This window comes from Meriones unguiculatus, chromosome 6 (genome assembly GCF_030254825.1).
Source record: "Meriones unguiculatus strain TT.TT164.6M chromosome 6, Bangor_MerUng_6.1, whole genome shotgun sequence".
Lineage (NCBI taxonomy): Eukaryota > Metazoa > Chordata > Mammalia > Rodentia > Muridae > Meriones > Meriones unguiculatus.
In genome coordinates, this window is record NC_083354.1 from 13,173,846 (window position 1) to 13,193,202 (window position 19,357).

Genomic DNA, 19,357 nt, shown 5'->3' on the forward strand with positions numbered 1-19,357 from the left:
ATTCCCTACACTCTGCCGAAGGCTTGGTTATGGGTCACAGACCACTTTTAGACAAGGTGATAGATTAAGACATTTTTAATAAATGTTTATTTCAAGTAAAGTAAACAGTGTTTTGTTCCAGAAAACCATTTACATTCCATACACTGAATATTAGCCTATTCTAGACCTGTTGTAGAAATAAATATTCTATGCTTTTCCTACAGGTCAGTTGCTCCTGAAAAAAAAAAATGCTCAGGTACTGAAACTTAAATTCAGAGTCAAAATGCAGTTTCCTGTTTTTGAAAAAGTCTGCACTATGTCATAATACAGATATAGACCTATTCTTAATGGCATCTGTTTACGACACAATTTTCTTTCACTCATTTACAGTTCTTTCTTGAGCTATCATGTACATGACAACGTGTCCTCCGTTATGTCACACAACTCATTTGGACGTCCGGTCATCTGAACTCACCCAGATAACTTTCCTGTCTGTATTGGGTATGTTCCGTTTTGGAGTGTTTAGACACCCAGTGTTCAGAGAGCTGTGTGCAAGGTTTCCTCTCAGTTTTCTCTTCACACTAGATCGATCTCTTCCCGATCTTTACTTTCAAGTTACTTTCTTTTTTTAACTTAATTCTGTTTTTTTTAATATTAATTTTTTTTTACTTTTTCTTGAAATTATAATTACATCACTCCCCCTTTCTTTTTCCTTTTTCCAAACCCTCTCAATTAACCCTCCCTTACTCTCTTTCAAATTCGTGTCCTCTTTTCTCATGTTGTGTGTGTATAGTGTATATGTATCGGTGTATGTGTGTATGTCTGTCAAGTTACTTTCTATGTTTAAATCCTATTATTTCTGTTTTTACACTTTTTATTTTCTCTCTTTTTGATCCGTTTCTCCACTTACAATAAACTTTATCTCTGTGTACCTAATTTTAAAAGCCTTATCAGCGCCCCCCTCATCTTCTTATCTAGAACTCTCTCAAGTGTCCCTGTTTTCTTTATCTCTCACCTTTCACCAGCCCTCTTCCCAGAGAGCAGAATTTCACCCCGCCCTTTACCCACTTTCTTCTTCCTTCCAGAACCGGTGAATCATTTTACCTTCTACAATCACACATTCTTTAGCATGGGAGTGAGGACATTAAGTCACAACCTGACAGTGTATCTCCCCAAACTATACCCTTACGCTGCTTCTCTGGAAATGGAGAGAAATGCTGGTGACCGTTTTCAGGTACCGATATAACTCTTTAGAAAAATCACTCTTAAAACACTTAGGACAAAAATTGTAACAACAATAGTGAAAATAATATCATGATAACAAAAAATAGTCAAACCCAATATTAGTCTGAACTTAGATAAAAGAATAATTATCATTGAGCTTATGCATAGCATCTTACTTTCAATATGCTTAATCCTAATTTGTGGCATATTTGTGTCAATACAGAACTCTAACTCATAATATAGTTTCGTGTTATATCACATCAGTGTCTTTTTAAGTCTTTAATATCTTTCTAGAAAGCTTCTCTGGGTATAATTTTTATTACTAGTATGTTACCTTCCAACCATTTTTAGGGAAACAAAGATAAGCTAAATTGTTTATAATTTCTAGTCATTCAAGGAATTCCTCATATGGAGATATACCACTATTTGCATTTAATTTTGTTGTTGTTGGTATTTACCATTATATGCTGGATAGCAAACAGAAAACTGTATTAACATCAATAAATTTTGAATTTTAATTGATAAGATTAAACCAAGTGAGACTGAGGCTACAGTTTTGTAATTACCGAGAAGCAAATTTGGACAAAAGAAACTGTTTGTGATCCGTATTCATAAGCTTAACCAACAGGCTTACACATATTTTTAAATATACTTTTTAAATGGTGTGAAAGACTTTCTTAAAGATTAGTATGAAAACATTCGGTAAACAAAGTGGAGCAAATGGCAACAAAAAAAGATGGTGCTTTTGGAAGCCCTCTGGCTAGCCTAGAGCAGATACAGCACCCTGGGCCTTCTCTACTCAAATCTTCAGGTCTTCATGGGCATTTTGCTCCAAAAGAAATTGTTAGCATAACTCCCTCATCAAACTGAAGTATAGATCATTCACGTACATGGATATCAGAATCATTTAAATGAATAAAACCGACGACCACAGAGCATGAACTCAAAACTAATTGTCTATAATACGGATGCTATTATAGTTGCAATTATCCAAATGTGGCCAGAATCTTTCCACCAAGTAACTATCATGTTTAACATGTGCTTTAAAGAAAGTCATAAAATTCTTTGGTTCTTTTCCTTATTTTTTTTCCACACCCATGAGTTGTCAAGGGACCTGTAAAGAGTATATTGTTTAACAAAGACCCTGCTTCATGTTGACAGCCAGCAAACTAGATTGACATCTTGCTGACCAAATGACTTTGGAATCACACAACCAGAGGGTAACCAGAAACAGTAACTTAACTGAACCAGTTTCTTCAAGAGTGAAATGAGGGGGAAAGAGCTCTTGCTGTGAAGTACTGAATGTATTAAGTAAGAGAATTGTGGGACTATGTTTCATCAGTGTCAGTGTTTCAAAGCTTATTACCGAGAGGACATGGCCCACTAAAATTGAAATTCTTTTTCACTTTGTTGTTAGGTGTCCCGCACTGGCAATTTAAGACGTGGTGTTTATACTCTTTTAATCAGTTAATCGGAGAAAGAGAAATACCGTTCTACGAAATAGCATTGTCGTGTCTGGGGGTACACAAAGACCGGAATTGTATTGTGTTATCTTTCTGCACAATCTGCTCATATTTTGAAAGATATACAGCCTTCCCCTCCCCAACTCCGCCCCAGGAGATTCCCTCCCAGTTTTATCAGGCCATCTCCAATCTCTCCCACCAGAATCCTGGCCCAGTGGCGAAGTAAAAGAGAGAAAATGGCTTTTAAAAACTTAGTGACCTCATTGCCCTATCACTCACAAATAGTTAAATTAAGTGCACATTCGTTCTGAAGATCTCGGTTGTTGGTGATGGATGTAGTCAGCTTGAGAACGAGGGGTTTCCTTGACTTGGAGCCAAGTCATCATGGTTCCACAAACCCTGGCCTGGGAAAGCCATCTAAAGCATGCCGGTGACTGACTGTGAGGATGGGCTAGCTGTCCAGAGAGGTGAGTACGAGTTTGTAATAGTTTTTGGTTGTTAATATTTAGCATTATACACTGTATATCAAAAAGAAAATTACATTAACATAAATTAATACTTTAATTGATTAATCACTCTGCTTACTCGGCCCCATAGAAGTAATTCAACTACCATAGTTGCTATTATCTATTTTGCTACATGAGCTAAAAATCACTTAACACCTCTGGCTGTTTCCTTGTTTTTAAACATCGGTTATTAATAAAATATTTCGAAGCTTATTGTGAGTCTCAACAACATAGTTTGAGGATATTATTTTATAGCTATAAAGCAATTATAAAAGCACTTAATGTGTTATGCAGAACATTTTCATGGCAGGTTTTTAATTTTCGTATCTTTACTGAAATTATAACAAAATAATTAGTTGCTTCTATGCATTTAGAATAAACAAACTATTAGTGACATGTAAATATAATATGCAACATTTCCAAGCAAATTTTACCATGAAGTCATTTATTTAAGTAGCTAATTATGGTTATGCAAAACATATTCTAAAACTAATCCTCCAAATGAATGTTTTAAGAGAGAATCAATCTGTCTTACAATAATTGGAGAGACAAAATGATATAGCAATTAAGAAGCATATTCTCAGAAAAGACAGAATTTAAATGCTGGTCCTGTGTTTCATAGCTTTGAAACTGCATATTGCTTGAGTTTCCTGATCTTTAGCTAAAGATAAAGACATCTGATATCTCCTATCATATAGGATTTTATAAAGATTAAATGAAATAATAAACATGAGAAGATTTTTAGTTGGAATTATAGGAAAAAGAAAACAAAATATTAGCATGGGAATTGGTGATCGTTAAACAATAAGGTTAGGTTCCATTAGATTTCACTGCCTTCTGTAGAATTCTGTGCAGTATTATTACACTGTGACATCTAGAAGGCATATGTTGGGGGGAAAAAAGCTCCTATAGCCCAATAATCAGCCAGAACATTTATCTCCGCAAGAACATTTTCCTCTGCAGATCTGACCTGTGGCAGCACTCTCCAGTGCTTACCAAGTGCCCCAAAGGAGCTATAACAATATATAGTCCTCTTCAACTGAAAAAGAAAAGATCTCACTTTTTAAAACTAAATAAATTATTTTATATATACCACGTATAGGTAAGTAGAGCTAGCATGAATCCAGTGTATAGAGTCAATTCCTGAGTTTGAATTTCTCTATCACTGACAAACCAAAGACACCATGATTGTCAGTAGGGGGCTCTTTCCTCTGAGAGTCAAAGAAGTAGAAGAAAGATAAAATTAAAGCTAGCCTACCCTGTGCTGTCTTAGAAATGCTGGTTGTTATGTGGTTAAAGAAATTTTATGTAAACCGGGCACGGTGGTGAACATCTGTAATCCCATTACTTGGGGAGGCAGAAGCAGGCGGATCTCTGTGAGTTCAAGGCCAGCCTGGTCTACAAAGCAAGTCCAGGACAACCAAGGCTACACAGAAAAACCCAGTCTTTAAAAAAAATTTTTTAATAATAATATTATTAAAAAAATATTTGTCACCAACACATATAACTAAAAATTTAATGCATTTTATCTGTTTTTTTACAAAATTGAATATTAAAAATTATTTTGATCTACCAACTAAAAATGGCTATTATTCTAACATAGTTATTTTAACCTTAACCTCATTTAAGGTTTATTTAAAATTAAAAATACTGTGTACAGTTGTAAAGTAGATTGGTTACATTGTCTAGTGTTTCCAAATACAATGATTTCATACCCTTTGTATATAACAGATAGAAGTAGATAAAATTCCCATGGTCAAAATTGTAATCACAATAAAAGGGATCATTTCTGTTTTCTCATGTATGTGAAGATAGAAATGAAAGTCCTTGGTGTCTGAACAAAGTCAAAACTAGACTTCTTATACTGCTCGAGGATTGGGACACCAAGCTTTAGTTAAGATGAGGACAAAACTGTTGCAAGACTCTAAAAAATAATGAGTTTTTTTAATCCAAACACTGACAGGCTCCGACTAGTAATATTTGCAAAATAAGCTCTGCCCTGAGTAAATTTTGCCTTAGCATTTGCTGAAGATTTTGGAACAAATTTAGAAATTGGTAGGAATTATTTTTTTTCAGTTATTTCCTTCAGTTGTTTTTATTATGATACTGAGATATTTAAAAATATGTTTACTCAGGGCTGGAGAGATGGCTCAGAGGATAAGAGCACTGTCTGCTCTTTCAAAGGTCCTGAGTTCAATTCCCAGCATCCACATGGTGGCTTACAACCATCTATAGTGAGATCTGATGCCCTCTTCTGGCATGCATGCATATATGCAGATAGAGCACTCTTACGTAAAACAAATAAATAATATATTTACTATAAAAGAAATAACCCATTCCTTGCACTAAGGTGTTTGTTTATTGGCCTCTGGTGTCTAGTAAGGTCACAGTTAAGCTGTCATATAATTTCATTTTAATTATTTTCCTGTACATATATATGTGTATAATGTGAGTGTATATGTTTGTGTGTGTGTATAATTGAGTGTGTGTGTGTGTGTGTGTGTGTGTGTATGTGTGTGTGCGCGCGCGCGCGCGCGCGCGTGTGTAAGAGTCTACAGTGATAGGTTTACATAGAACTTTTTCTAACTGTCCTAGGTGTAACTGGGCCAGTGAGGTTTCATAGACCCAGCAAACGTTGCGGGCTGTTGCCGTTGTTTCTGGCCATCCTCCAGAAGCTGACAGGGAGAGCCTACTGCTGAAGAGTCCTCAACCTTGAGACACAGAATATAAAGAGATCAGGCTGTAACTATCCAAAAAGCTTCGTGCAAACTGGCTAGCCTTCAAAGTGCTGGAAGGCCCCATGCAGGCTACAGGAGGAGAAAAACCAGCATCAAGTATACCCGGCTGTCACCTCGACAGGCTACAAGAACGCCAGGCCCACTGACGTCACCGCAGTTCGAGTGTCCTAAGAGTAATCAACCTCTTCCTGATTGGATGTCTCTCCTACTCCGAAAGATAAAGCCCATACCAGGCACGGACACTGACCAAAGCCCACGGCCAGACAGGTCACAGGCCCTAGGCGAGGACATAGAACCGTTAAACGCTGCTAAGCACACACAGTAGTCGACTGACTTCTAACGGTTCTCGTTGTAACGTGGATCCGTGCATCTCAGCCCTCCCCTGACGAGCTTGTGTTTGCAGTACGTGTTGCTTACCCCGGGGATCCACCCTGTACCAAGCGCAGACGCTGCAGAACGCTTAGCCCTCGCAGAGCGGAAACACACCGTCTTCCCAAAACCGAAGCGTCGCTGCGGGAAAGGGGGCAGAAAGAGTGGAGGAGCCAGAAACAGCAGATGACTACAAAGGAGACAATGTTCTCAGAACACAGCAGGACAGCTGCACATATGAAATCACGCTGATCGTGACCGTGGGCACGAGACCAGTGGAAGTCCACGCTGGGCCAAATCCCAGCACGGAAAGAAGAAGGCAACACCAGGTCACCGCTGTGTAAAAAACTATGTGTGACAACGTTAGTCGCTGGGAGAGGAGGGCGTCAATTTCCTCTAAGAATATAGCCACTGGTGATTCAATCACGTGCCGGTGGAAGGCCACACATCCGAGGGTATTTGGTCAGCACAAATTTGTGTTGATGGGGGTGAAGAGGAGAACACAGAGCTGGGCGGGGATGGAGGAAGGGCAGGCCTGGGAGGAGGTGGGGAAGGGGAATGAAGAAGATCAAAACATTCATGAAACTTTCAAAGAATTAATAAAAATATTTTCTAGAGCAGAACGTGTGCACGTGCTTTCATTCTGTATGCTGTTGTTTCTGAATGTTTACTATTTGCTTCTTGGAAAAAAACTTCTAAAACGAGCCTAACACTGGAAACACAATGTCGGACAGAAACACAGACTGTGTATTGCTCCCTTCATTAACTAATCCTACCTGAAAGCAAATCACTGCTTGCATTCTGTTACAATGAGCTGATTTATAATCCAAGACTGAACAGAACCCCAAAGAGACTAACAATAACAAAATATGTACCTGTGTGTTGACTGGATGATGGTTTTGAAAATCTATCTCTAATCTACCATCTATCTCTGTCTCTCTTACTTGTGTGTTTGTCTTTTTGCTGTGAAGATCAAATCATTCTATGCAAAAACTTCTACAAAACTGTTGTTGTGAAAACATTTCCATCCAAGTATAATTATTGTTTGGTATATGCAGTAGTAATGATATTGCTTACTATTTCTTTTAAAAGCTCAATAGAAGCAGAACACATTTGAAAATTTCACCTCTTAGAGAAATGAAGCTTAAACAGAAACCCAGTAGGACACTGCCACCTTTTGGCTGTATGAACTTTAAAACTTAAAAGTTACCTTTGCCTTTCTGAATGGAACTGTTTAGACAATCAACTCTTTATAAATAATAATCCTGTCGTTGGTAGTGTGGAAATACAGACCTTGAAGCTTTGACTCTCCCTTTTCAGCTATTGGAGGTCTTATTAACTTAATTAGAGGGCTCGTTTAGTTTAATGCATGAGAACTGTTATTCTTGTCTTTTCTGTAAAAAAGGAAGAAAAAATGGTTACGGTGTAGTAAAGAAAATTATAAAGAAACGTTCACACCCCAGAACTCAACCAGGAACCCTCTATGCTGTTTCTCACAGCACACCACACCCACCCTCACAGGACAAAGTTACAAGCTCACCTTTTAAAGCGCTGACTGCACTTCTTACTGCATTTCACCCCGTAAATTTTGCATGTGTATAGTTATAGACTATAGAATAAAAAAATGACACAAGAGGGGTCTAAGCACATCTACAGGCTAAGACATAAGTGAAAAAGAAAGTGGGGGGGGTAATGAGTTGATGTCAATTTTCATTGAGGGGAGGGCCCTAAAGGAAATGAAATTAAGTTATCTCAAATGATGACAAAGTATCTTGCCTACATTTATCCTTCACTCTTCATTCCTTTTAACTCTTCTATGACCCTGGAGTTCTCATATTTTTTCCCTTCTTTCCAGTGTCACAATATAAAATGGCATACATAAGTTCATGACTTTAGTTAATAGCCTATTACATTGTTAAGTATTAAGTGTTCCGTGTTTTACGGTATTATTCTTGGTTTTAGTGATATGACATGCTTCCTACTCTTAGAAAATGGTACTATCTAAGCTTTAGACCTAGTGGAGAAGACATAACTATGTACTTTAGTTAGTGGGCTCAGGTCTAAATTCTTATTGGTCTTCCCAAGAAACTTCAGACCATCAGAGGAGAGCTCTTGAAACAATCATAGGTAAGAAGCATTCTTGCTCAAGTTTTCTTTCTTCACTCTCCATTGACTCCATGGAGCAACATATCGGAAACTTGTGCACACTCTTCGAAACTGGAATGCCTAGATACATAGGAAAGAAACAAAGATTGCCATGTCACAGAGACCAAGATGGAAGCAGCTGGGAAGGGATGGATTAAAGACCACTATCAAAAAGATTGGAAAGCTCACCAGCTGGACTTTGAATGAAGGTAATAATTTGGCAGGATCTAAATAAGGCCAAACAACTGTATTTTTCTTTTGTTTCCCCATTTAAAGTTTGACACCGATTTAAAATGTAAATAGCTTAATCCCCAGATGAAGGAATGAAAAATTAAAAATAGGGTGTAAAATTGCTTGTGAACATGAGCAAGTACTTTCTCTCCAGCAAGCCTTGGAAAAAGTAGTGGGCTATTCTTTTTATACATGTATACTCTTAAACACTTTCAAGATATGTTCATGATTTCCAGGAACTGCCCCAATACTACCTTTATTTCTTACATCTGCCTCTTTTTTTTTTTGAAAGGTTCTACATTTTCTTAATGGACAAATCACATCCCTAATTTGGACAGGACCAAGTCTCAAGGTTAAAAATGTAACCACTCTATCTGGTAGGATCGATCGATGACCATGATTCAGTATAAACATGTAGTTTTGCCATTGTGTGAGTCCTCATAGACCTAGTGTTGTTCTCCTCCAATGTCTTCGATTGCAGTTGCACCTGATTTTGTTACCAGTTTTCATCCAAATCCATTGAGGAGCAGGATGGTTTTACCTTTGTTTCTTGGCCAGGAATCGCTGGATTCGGAATTCTGTGAGAAGACACGGCGAGAAGAATTAGGTGTATGGGGCACGATGGTGGAGGAAAGGAGAAGAGGAGGCTGAATGGTGTTCTAATATGCAAAGGGCAGCTTTCTTCTGGCATTCTAAGGTCATCCATGATATCTCTACGTAGTGCATTGCTCCTTCCATCCTGAGATTAGAGGGCGGTTTTCTCTTCACATCAGAATTTAAGACCAGATTCTCTCAATCTGTTTTTCCAAAGGACAAGTGATTAGATAGACACAGAGAGCCTTGTGTCTATACAATTAGAATCTAGACACAGGGCGTCCTAGTTTTATTTCTTTTTTTAATTAAATTTTTTACATTAATTTATTTTTTTACATTTGCTTCTTACAATCAATGAGTTCCTTCAGATCAGGGAATTTTGCTTTCCTATCATTAATAATGCCAAACATTATCTAGACAATGCCAAACAAATATAGCTATTCTATAATTATTTGTAAAGTAATTAATTAATGAGAATCATTCAAATGAATGTTGACTGTGCAATATTCCAGAGAAATGTCTTGAAGGCTATGAAAACAGTTTTAAATATATTGTAAATTCTAAAAATGGCACCATATCTCTAAGCTTTACACTCAAGTAGATAAAAATATAACATTCTTCTAAAACTTTGTTCTTCGTTCTCAATCTCTATTATCAAATTTCAGCTAACTGCTGAAAATGACAAGATTTCTTTCTTCTCTTATTTCTTTCCATAGAACATTTAATTCTATGTCATAAGTGGATGACTTTTTTTTTTTTTTTTGGCAGCCCTGCTTGACAAATGCAAAAATCAAACGTGGTTTCTGGGATTCTGATGGTTAACTGCTCGAAGAGCAGTTAACACGATGGAAGCAAACAACAGTTCTGAGCAGGGTCAGTTTGAGAATGTCATCATTAACGTGTCCAAGTGAAGAGTTGACTCTAGTAGGCTGGTGAGCAGCTGGGAAACAGAGCTCAGGAAAAGCCTGAAAGAGTACTGAGGCGGATGTAGAGATGATTCCGTGATTTAAAAAACTTGCTCTGGAAAGATGCACATGGTATATACTCATTTATATAGACCTATAAGATAGGATAAACATACAAAAATATGTACACCTAAAGAAGATAAACAAGAAAGAGGTCCAGGGGTAAGATGATCAATCCCCATCTAGAAGGACAAAGGGGATGGACATTGGAAATAGGAGAAAACATCTAACAGGATAGTAGCCTACCACAGAAGGCACCTGAAAGACTCTGCCTAGCAGTGTATCAAAGCAGATGCTGCGACCCATAACCAAGCCTTCAGAAGAGTGTAGGGAATCATATGAAGGAAGGAGGAATTAGTATATCCTAGAGGGGACAGGGAGCCCCACAAGGTCCAAATATATCTGAGCACAGGGGTCTTCTATGAGACTGTTTATCCAACCAAGGACCATGCATGGATATAACCCTCAACCCCTGCTTAGACATAGCCCATGGTAGCTCAGTATCCAAGTGGGTTCCCTAGTAAGGGGGACAGGAACTGTTTCTAACATGAACTCATGAGCTTCCCCTTTCCCCTAAGGGAGGAGCAGCTAGGGCCAGAAGGAAGAAGAGGAAGACACTCCCTCTCAGTGGACTCGGAAGGGGGCAGGGAGGAGATGAGGGAGGGAGGGGAGGAATGGGAGGGAAAGAGGGAGAGGGCTACAGCTGGGATACAAGTGAATGTATAAAATTATTTAAAAATTAAAAAAATAAAATTTTTTTAAAAAAAAGCTTGCTCTGTAACCTTGAGGAGTGCAGGGAAGATCTCAGCCCCCTTGTGGCAAGCTGTGGTAGTGCAGCGTAAGCCTGAGAGCCCAGCACAGAGCAAGGAGACAAGAGGTGCCCTGGGGCTTGGTGGGTGGTCAGTGCATATGCAAAGACACAGCCACACCAGACTCGTCCCCAGCACACACACAGCCCATTAGAAATGATGGCTGGAGCAAGCAGGATACAAGTGTACAGTAGAACATCAGATTAAAAAGCTGTAAACAGAAAGAAAACATCAGTCTGTGTGAAGGCACCTTTTTATTTTATTAATTACACTTTATTCACTTTGTATCCCCCCTGTGGTCTGCTCCCTCCTCCCATCCCAATCCCTCCCTTCCTCCACCCTCTGCATGCATGCCCCTCCCCAAGTCCACTGATAGGGGAGATCTTCTTTTCCTTCCTTCTCATCCTAGTCAATTAGGTCTCATCAAGAGTGGCTGCATTGTCTTCTTCTGCGGCCTGGTAATGCTGCTTCCCCCTCAGGGGGAGGTAATTAAAGAGCAGGCCAACCAGTTCATGTCAGAGACAGTCCCTGTTCCTGTTACAATGGAACCTACTTGGATACTGAACTGCTGTGGGCTACATCTGTGCAGGGGTCTTAGGTTATCTCCATGCATAGTCCTTGGTTGGAGTATCAGTCTCAGGAAAGACCCCTGTGCTCAGATTTTTTGGTTCTGTTGCTCTCCTTGTGGAGTTTCTGTCCTCTCCAGATCTTACTGTTTCCCACTTCTTTTGTAAGATTCCCTGCACTCTGCCCAAAGGTTGCCCATAAGTCTCAGCATCTTCATTGATAGTCTGCAGGACAGAGCCTTTCAGAGGTCCTCCGTGTCAGGCTCCTGACTTGAGTGAGCTATCCCAGAAGCAGAAAGATGCACATGGTATATACACACTCATATAGACATATAATAAAGGATAAACCTACTAAAGTCTGTACACCTAAAGAAACTAATCAAGAGGGAGGACTCTTGCTAAAATGCTCAATTCCTATCCAGAAAGGCAAAGAGGATGGACATCAGAATAAGGAGAAAAGAGGGAAAACACCTTTTTTAAATAGCCGAAACAATAAGAAATGGATAGTCGTGTTCAGATAGTACTCATCCTAAAGACAGAAACAAAGATGGAAGAAAGTTCAAAAGGGTAGAGTAAGCCTAGATTTTTTTTTCCAAACACCTACTTTATTTAAGGTTCTTAAAGGCCTTTACTTCTCTTCCAATCCCCAGACTTTAGGTACAAGATTAGTAGAGAAAGGAGCTGTAGACTTCTTTTGCCTACTTGCTGCTGATAAGGGTCAATGGGTTCTTTGAGGATTATCAAACTCAGTGCTCAGAATACCAGCCATCCAGTCCAACAGCAAAGCAGCCGCAGCAACATGAGTCAGTAGGAGTGGAAAGATTCCGTAGAAGTGGCTAGACTCCACCCAAATAGCACGAGTCCACCAAAGCAGCAAAACTCTGCCAAAGCATCCCGAGAAGTTCCCTGGAGGGTTTCTGCCTGTGAAGTCCAGCAAAGAAACAAAACCATTGCAAAGTGTAGCAATGCAAAAGGGTCGAGTGCAGAAAACTTTGTCCCACTATCTCTGGGCTTCTATTTATCCCTTCTCAGAGTCCCCACAAGGATGTTTAGCAGCTCACAAAAGCCACGCTCCACACACAAGATAGTATTCAGTTGACCAACATCGCCCACCTTCTCACAGGGACTTTTTCCAAGGGGACAAAACATTCCCACATTCCACAGTTGGGACTCAAACAAAAAGCATAGTCACATGACACAACTGAGTTTCCAAAGAAACCAGAAACTTCCACTTCAGAGTGGAAAAATTGCCATAACAAAATATGTCAAAGAGGCCGCCCAAGATAAGTAATAAAAATTATCTGCCCTATCTGCCACTGAGAAATCATGAAAGACCTTTGTTCAAAAATGTCTGCTGAGGTTACCTAAATAAAAACCAGATTTTGAAGAGCATTGAAAGCAAAACCCATTTTTATATAATGATGGCTAGCTTACAAAATATCTTATGACTTAAAGGATGGAGAAAAATTAGTTTGTGACCAAAAGGACAGTTAGAATAGTGGTTCCAGTGAAAATAGAAGAATGTTATTTTTCACTAGTCAGCTTGTTGGTGTTAGGCAGATTTGGGCTGCGCATTTCTCTTCACTTAATGCACACCCTTATAAAAATAGGTAGTTGTTCTGTGAATCGCTTCCCTCTCTCAGCTTTCACATTCGTCCCGTTATTTACTTAATTCTCCTGTCAAGACTCCCTTGAGTATACTGCCATCTTCATCTCCCTTAGGCCCACCTGTGACAAGCACGGAACAACTTGCTAGCACGCTACTTCATCTCACACATCTTCCGTGTTTCAATTCTTTCCTCGTCTCATTACATAAAACAGACAATTCACAGATCAAGAGTAGGAACCACCAAAGCTGATACTCCCCTCAAACAGTTAAACTTCCTTCCTCCGTGACTTTCCACCGTTCTGAGATTCCCCTTAGATGTCTGGAGACAATGCTCTGTCTATTTTCTTCCAAACCCTGCTCACCATCTAAGCCTCAGTCCAGATGTCATCTCAACAGGGATATCTGCTTTGATCTCCTTGGGTAGAAAACATAAGATCCCTTTCTACTGAGACATCTGACAGCCTGGAATTTTCATAGTTTCTCCCACATTTTTCCCATGCTGTAGGTGTTGAAGTTATTGGTATGTTTAAAGGTTTCCTGTAAGACAGCAAATAGCCTGAAGATAGGAAACACACCTCCTATATCTTGAGATATATATGACAAAGCTTTACTGGGTGGATGGTTCATAATACCGGAAATCTGTAAATATGTTTGTTATCTATATAAAAGGGGAAAAAAATGAAGAGAAAATCAGGTCCAAGAGAAAGGACACAGGATTATGGTACTATCTATTCAATAACAAAGCCACTCAAATCTCTCTATAATTATTATGTGCTTAATACACAGTCTGTGGTAGCAATGGTACTTGAATTAGATCCTTCAGAACACATTGAAAACACGTGTATCTGGATTGGGGGAGGGGAATACTCTATTGGACAGAGTTGGGAAGCTAAAGGGTGCTGGTTTCTCATTATCCCAGAAGAGGGCTAAATAAAGATGAGCCTGTTGTGTCCATAAAAAATTTGTTTGTACAAATAACTCTAGTTTGATCGAGGAAGTAAATCTGGAGTGTATTTACTCCCCAAACATCCTGTGGTGCTGAGCACAGTGTAATAACAACAACCTACAGCACTTCCTTGAGAACTAGTGGGGGAAACAGCCAAGTTGCTAATAAGGTAAGATCGCCCCGTGCTTGTAGAAAAGGCCTCAGACTTACCATGCCTAGGGAACCTTACCCATTGCCCTACAACAGCCTCAACTGAATGCCATCTCACATGGCCGGACTGTGGAGGGTCCCAGATGAAAACCAGGACTCCTCCTGTGAACAGCTCTTGTACACTTCCGTGTTAGCCCCTCCCCGCCCCCAGCCTGCACACCTGAGGTCTGACAGATCTGGGGGCCGCAGACGGGTTCTGATGGTTGCAGATCAGGGCAGGAAAAAGACCAGTCTGCCTTTACTGTTGTTGTTCGAGACAGGGTTTCTCTGTGTAGCTTGGCTGTTTTGGACTCACTTTGTAAACCAGGCTGGCCTCAACCACACAGCGATCTGCCTGCCTCTGCCTCTGCCTCCCTGAGCGCTGGGATTAAAGACCTGCGCCACCACACCCAGCTCAGTTTGCCTTTCATTTCTCCTCCATCCTAAGAACATTCATGTTGCCCCCGTGCTGGACTCAAGCTCTTCAAGTCACAGTTAGCACACATCAGAGTTTTCTATCAGAAGTAATAATTCTGCTCACAGACTGGAATAGATGCGTAATTTAATGTTTTCCTACTAGCTGCGTTCTAAGTAGAATCGATGTGATTAATGACGTAGTCTTTTAACCCCATATATCCAACAGATTCGCATTTCAACATGTTACCAAATTTTAGTGAACTGTTTTTTGTTGTTGTTGTTGTTGTTGTTGTTGTTGTTGTTGTTTTTTACAGTATACGTTGTCTTTGAAATCTGGTGTTGCATTTCGTGCTCAGCGCACATTCAGATCGTACTAGATACCCGCCAAGTGCTGGAGAGTGGCTTTTGGGAAATGATATCACTGTGTAGTCTTAGCTAACCTGGAATTTACCACGCTGACCTAGAACTTGTGGCAATGCTCCTGCATCAGCCCCTTAAGTCACATTATAGTGTGTGTGACCATTACCTGCTACACTTTCTTCTAGAAGCTAGAGATCCAAACCAATATTAAATAGGGTTGTGTGGTACGCTTCTTGTCCCTGATTTTAGAAGGAGGGTATCCAGTATCATTCCCTTACCTGTATTATTTGTCCAGGACGTCACAATGGGTATTTCGTATTTGTCATCCTTAAGCTATTTTTAATCCTTAAATATTCTTGCCTGCTTTTGTTGCATAAGGAACCTAGATTTTCCCCTTTCTTTAATCTTCTAGCAAACTCATACATTTTTTTTAATAGTAAGCCCAACCTAAATCTGGAATATAAGAATTTCAAATTATGAGGGGAGGGGCAAGATGGCAGCGCCCGGAGGACTCTCATTCTGAGCAGCAGCAGCAGGATCAGCACAGTGACCAGTAATCAGAACTCGCGGCCATAAAACACAGTCATTGTGTTTCCCAGGTGAGAGGATACCCCACGGTGGGGGATTCAATCAGCTTTTAACTCACCCGGCTAAACCACGGAAGAGATCCCGGTTCCACCAGACGCTTGGCTGCCGGCCGCCAGCCCCAGCTCCTGCCCAGAGCCACAAGCCAGTGTCTCTGGTCACGGTCCCAGACTGAACCGTGCGCACCACACTATCAGAGACTGGAATTTTCAGTCGAGAGATAACCCCAGGGTACAGGAAACGATTGGGACCGGCCTTAGGTCACCCAGACATCCCCTGGAAAAGACTCGGGTTCCACGGGCACCCCAGGAGCCAGCCCGGAGCCAGAGCCGGGGACCCAGGCTCCAGCACCACAGAGTTCTGCCTGCCTGCGCGCCTGATTCACCGCCTGAGAACTGTGGGCACCAGGGCACCAGCGAATGAGTTTCACTGTCCGGTGCAAACACACAGGGAGGGAAACGGCTGGTCTGATCTCAGAGCACTCAGCCGACACCCCCAGCCTGAAAAGGTCCCCAGAAAATTGCCCAGCTTAGGGAGGCACCCAGGCTCCCAAAGGCTACAAAGGCAGACACAGGCAGTTTCTGCGCACCAGACAGCTGGTGGAGACTGAGCCGCCATCACTCAGCTGTGCTCCAGGCACAGGCAGTTTCTGCAGCCAGCCAGGTGGCGGACACTGAGCAGTGTGCACCAGGACAAAAAAAGACACTGGGAGTCTGTGTCTCCAGAGAATCCACAGGGAAGGAAGGAAACTGTACTGACTTAAATCACCCAATCCTTCCCTAGAAAAAGTCTAGCAGACCAGTGGGGCCGAGGCGTGATCACTCAGCTGTGCTCCAGACACAGGCACAAACAGTTGCTGCGCGCCTGATGTCCAACTGGGTCACAGCAGCTGATCATTAAATTTACAACAAGAAACCCAAAAACAGGGCAGCTGCCCTCAGGACTTCCCTGGGTGAGAGGAGAACCCTCTCGACTAACAAAGACCACAGTTACCACTCAGGTCTACATCCCTGAGGTGAGCAACTCCTGAAAAAACACCAGCCATCCAGGGACTATACCCAAAAAGCTGAGAAGACATCCTTCAGGAAAAACCAGCTTTCTGCAAAGGGGATTCTCTCCACCACAGGACCCCCAGGAACCACCAGAAAATAACCCCAAACACCTAAGATAGCACAATGGGTAAAGGCCAGCGTAAAAGCTCAAGCAACAAAAGACAGAGCAATATGGCATCTCCAGAACCCAGTTACCCAGGGGCAAGTAGCCCTGGACACCCCAGCATAACTGAAATCCAAGAAGATGACCTAACAACTATGCTCATGAAGATAATAACAGAGGAAACAAATAAGATACGTAAAGACATAGAGGAAGATAAACTCAAACAGAATATTGCCATCCGTAAAGAAATAGAGGAAGCTGCAGCCAAACAGTTTATGGCCTTTAGAAAGGAAATGCTTAAAGCATTGAATGAAATAAAAGAAACAGAGTTGAAGGAACTAAAAGAAAAAAAGGAAAGTACAATCAGACAGGTGAAGGAAGTAAACAAAACAACTCAAGACCTAAAGATAGAATTGGAAAAATTAAAGAAAACACAAATGGAAAAAATAATGGAAAGGAAGAATCTAAGGAAGAAAACAGGAACTACAGAGGTAAGCATAACCAACAGACTACAAGAGATGGAAGAAAGAATCTCAGGTGTAGAAGATACAATGGAAGAAATCGATGTATCTGTCAAAGAAAATGTGAAATCCGAAAAATTCCTGACACAGACCGTCCAAGAAATCCAAGACAATATGAAAAGACAAAACCTAAGAATAATAGGTATAGAGGAAAAAGACTCCCTTCTCCAAGGCCCAGAAAATATTTTCAACAAAATCATTGAAGAAAATTTCCCCAAGCTAAAGGAGAGGCCAATTAGAATACATGAGGCCTACAGAACACCCAACAAATTTAACCAGAAAAGAAAATCCTCCCGCAAGGGAAAAAGGCCAAGTAACATATAATGGCAAACCCATTAGAATCACACCTGATTTTTCAACAGAGACTATGAAAGCCAGAAGGGCCTGGACGGATATCATGCAGACCCTAAGAGAACACAGATGTCAGCCCAGGCTACCATAATCCGCAAAACTCTCAGTCCTCATAGATGGAGAAAACAAGCTATTCAATGACAAAAACAAATTTCAACAATGCCTACAAACAAATCCAGCATTACAGAAGACACTAGAAGGGAAAATACAACCCAGGAAAACTAGCTACATTCAAGAAAACACAGGAAATAAATAACCTCACTTCAGTAAAACAAAAAACAACCAAGCACACAACCTGATGACCACAGCCAATATCAAAATCAAGGGATCTAACAGCCACTGGTCATTAGTCCTCTCAACGTCAATGGACTCAACTCTCCAATAAAAAGACACAGATTAACAGAATGGATACGTAAACTAAACCCAGCAATCTGTTGCATACAAAAAACACACCTAAGACACAAAGATAGACATTACCTGAGGGTAAAGGGTTGGAAGACGACTTTCCAAGCAAACGGACCAAAGAAGCAAGCAGGAGTAGCCATTCTAATATCTGATAAAATAGACTTTCAACCAAAATTAATCAAAAGAGATGGGGAAGGACACTTCATACTCATCAAGGGAAAATTCCACCAGGAAGACATCACAATCCTGAACATCTATGCCCCAAATACAAGGGCACCCACATTTGTGAAAGAAACATTGATAAAATTTAAAGCACATATAGATCCCCACACATTAATAGTGGGAGACTTCAACACCCCACTCTCAACAAAGGACAGGTCAACTAAACAGAAATTAAACAAAGAAACAATGTCTCTGACAGAGGTCATGAATCAAATAGACTTAACAGACATTTACAGAACTTTACACCCAAACACAAAAGAATTTACCTTCTTCTCAGCACCTCATGGAACCTTCTCCAAAATAGACCACATAGTGGGTCACAAAGCAAGCCTCAACAGATGCAAGAAGATTGAAATAATCCCTTGTATCTTGTCTGATCACCATGGAATAAAGCTGGACCTCAACAATAACAGAAATAGCAAAAAGCCTACACACACATGGAAACTGAACAACTTGTTACTAAATGACAGCTAGGTCAGGGAAGAAATAAAGAAAGAAATTAAAGTCTTTCTAGAAATCAATGAAAATGAAGACACAACATACCCAAACTTGTGGGACACAATGAAAGCAGTGCTAAGAGGAAAGTTCATAGCACTAAGTGCCTTCAAGAAGAAATTCGAGACAGCTCATTCAAGCACCTTAATGGCTCACTTAAAAACCCTAGAAAAAGAAGAAGCAGACACACCAAGAAGGAGTAGACGGCTGGAAATAATCAAACTCAGGGCTGAAATCAATCAATTGGAAACAAATGAAACAATTCAAAGAATCAATGAAACCAAGAGCTGGTTCTTTGAGAAAATCAACAAGATCGACAAACCCTTAGCCAAGCTAACTAAAAGGCAGAGAGACACCACCCAAATCAACAAAATCAGAAATGAAAAGGGGATATAACTACAGACACTGAAGAAATCCAAACAATCATTAGGACTTACTTCAAAAGTCTATATGCCACAAAATTTGAAAATCTAAATGAAATGGACAATTTTCTTGATCGATTTGACTTACCAA

General features: G+C 40.4%; 1 long non-coding RNA gene across 1 annotated transcript; it reads left to right on the forward strand.

Annotated features, from left to right (window-relative positions):
• The first annotated feature begins 2,878 nt into the window (after nucleotides 1–2,878).
• LOC132654894 (uncharacterized) lies at nucleotides 2,879–6,752 on the forward strand. Its single transcript, XR_009592502.1, has 2 exons — nucleotides 2,879–3,133; nucleotides 5,768–6,752. It is a non-coding gene; the product is annotated as an uncharacterized LOC132654894 (long non-coding RNA).
• Nucleotides 6,753–19,357: the final 12,605 nt, after the last annotated feature.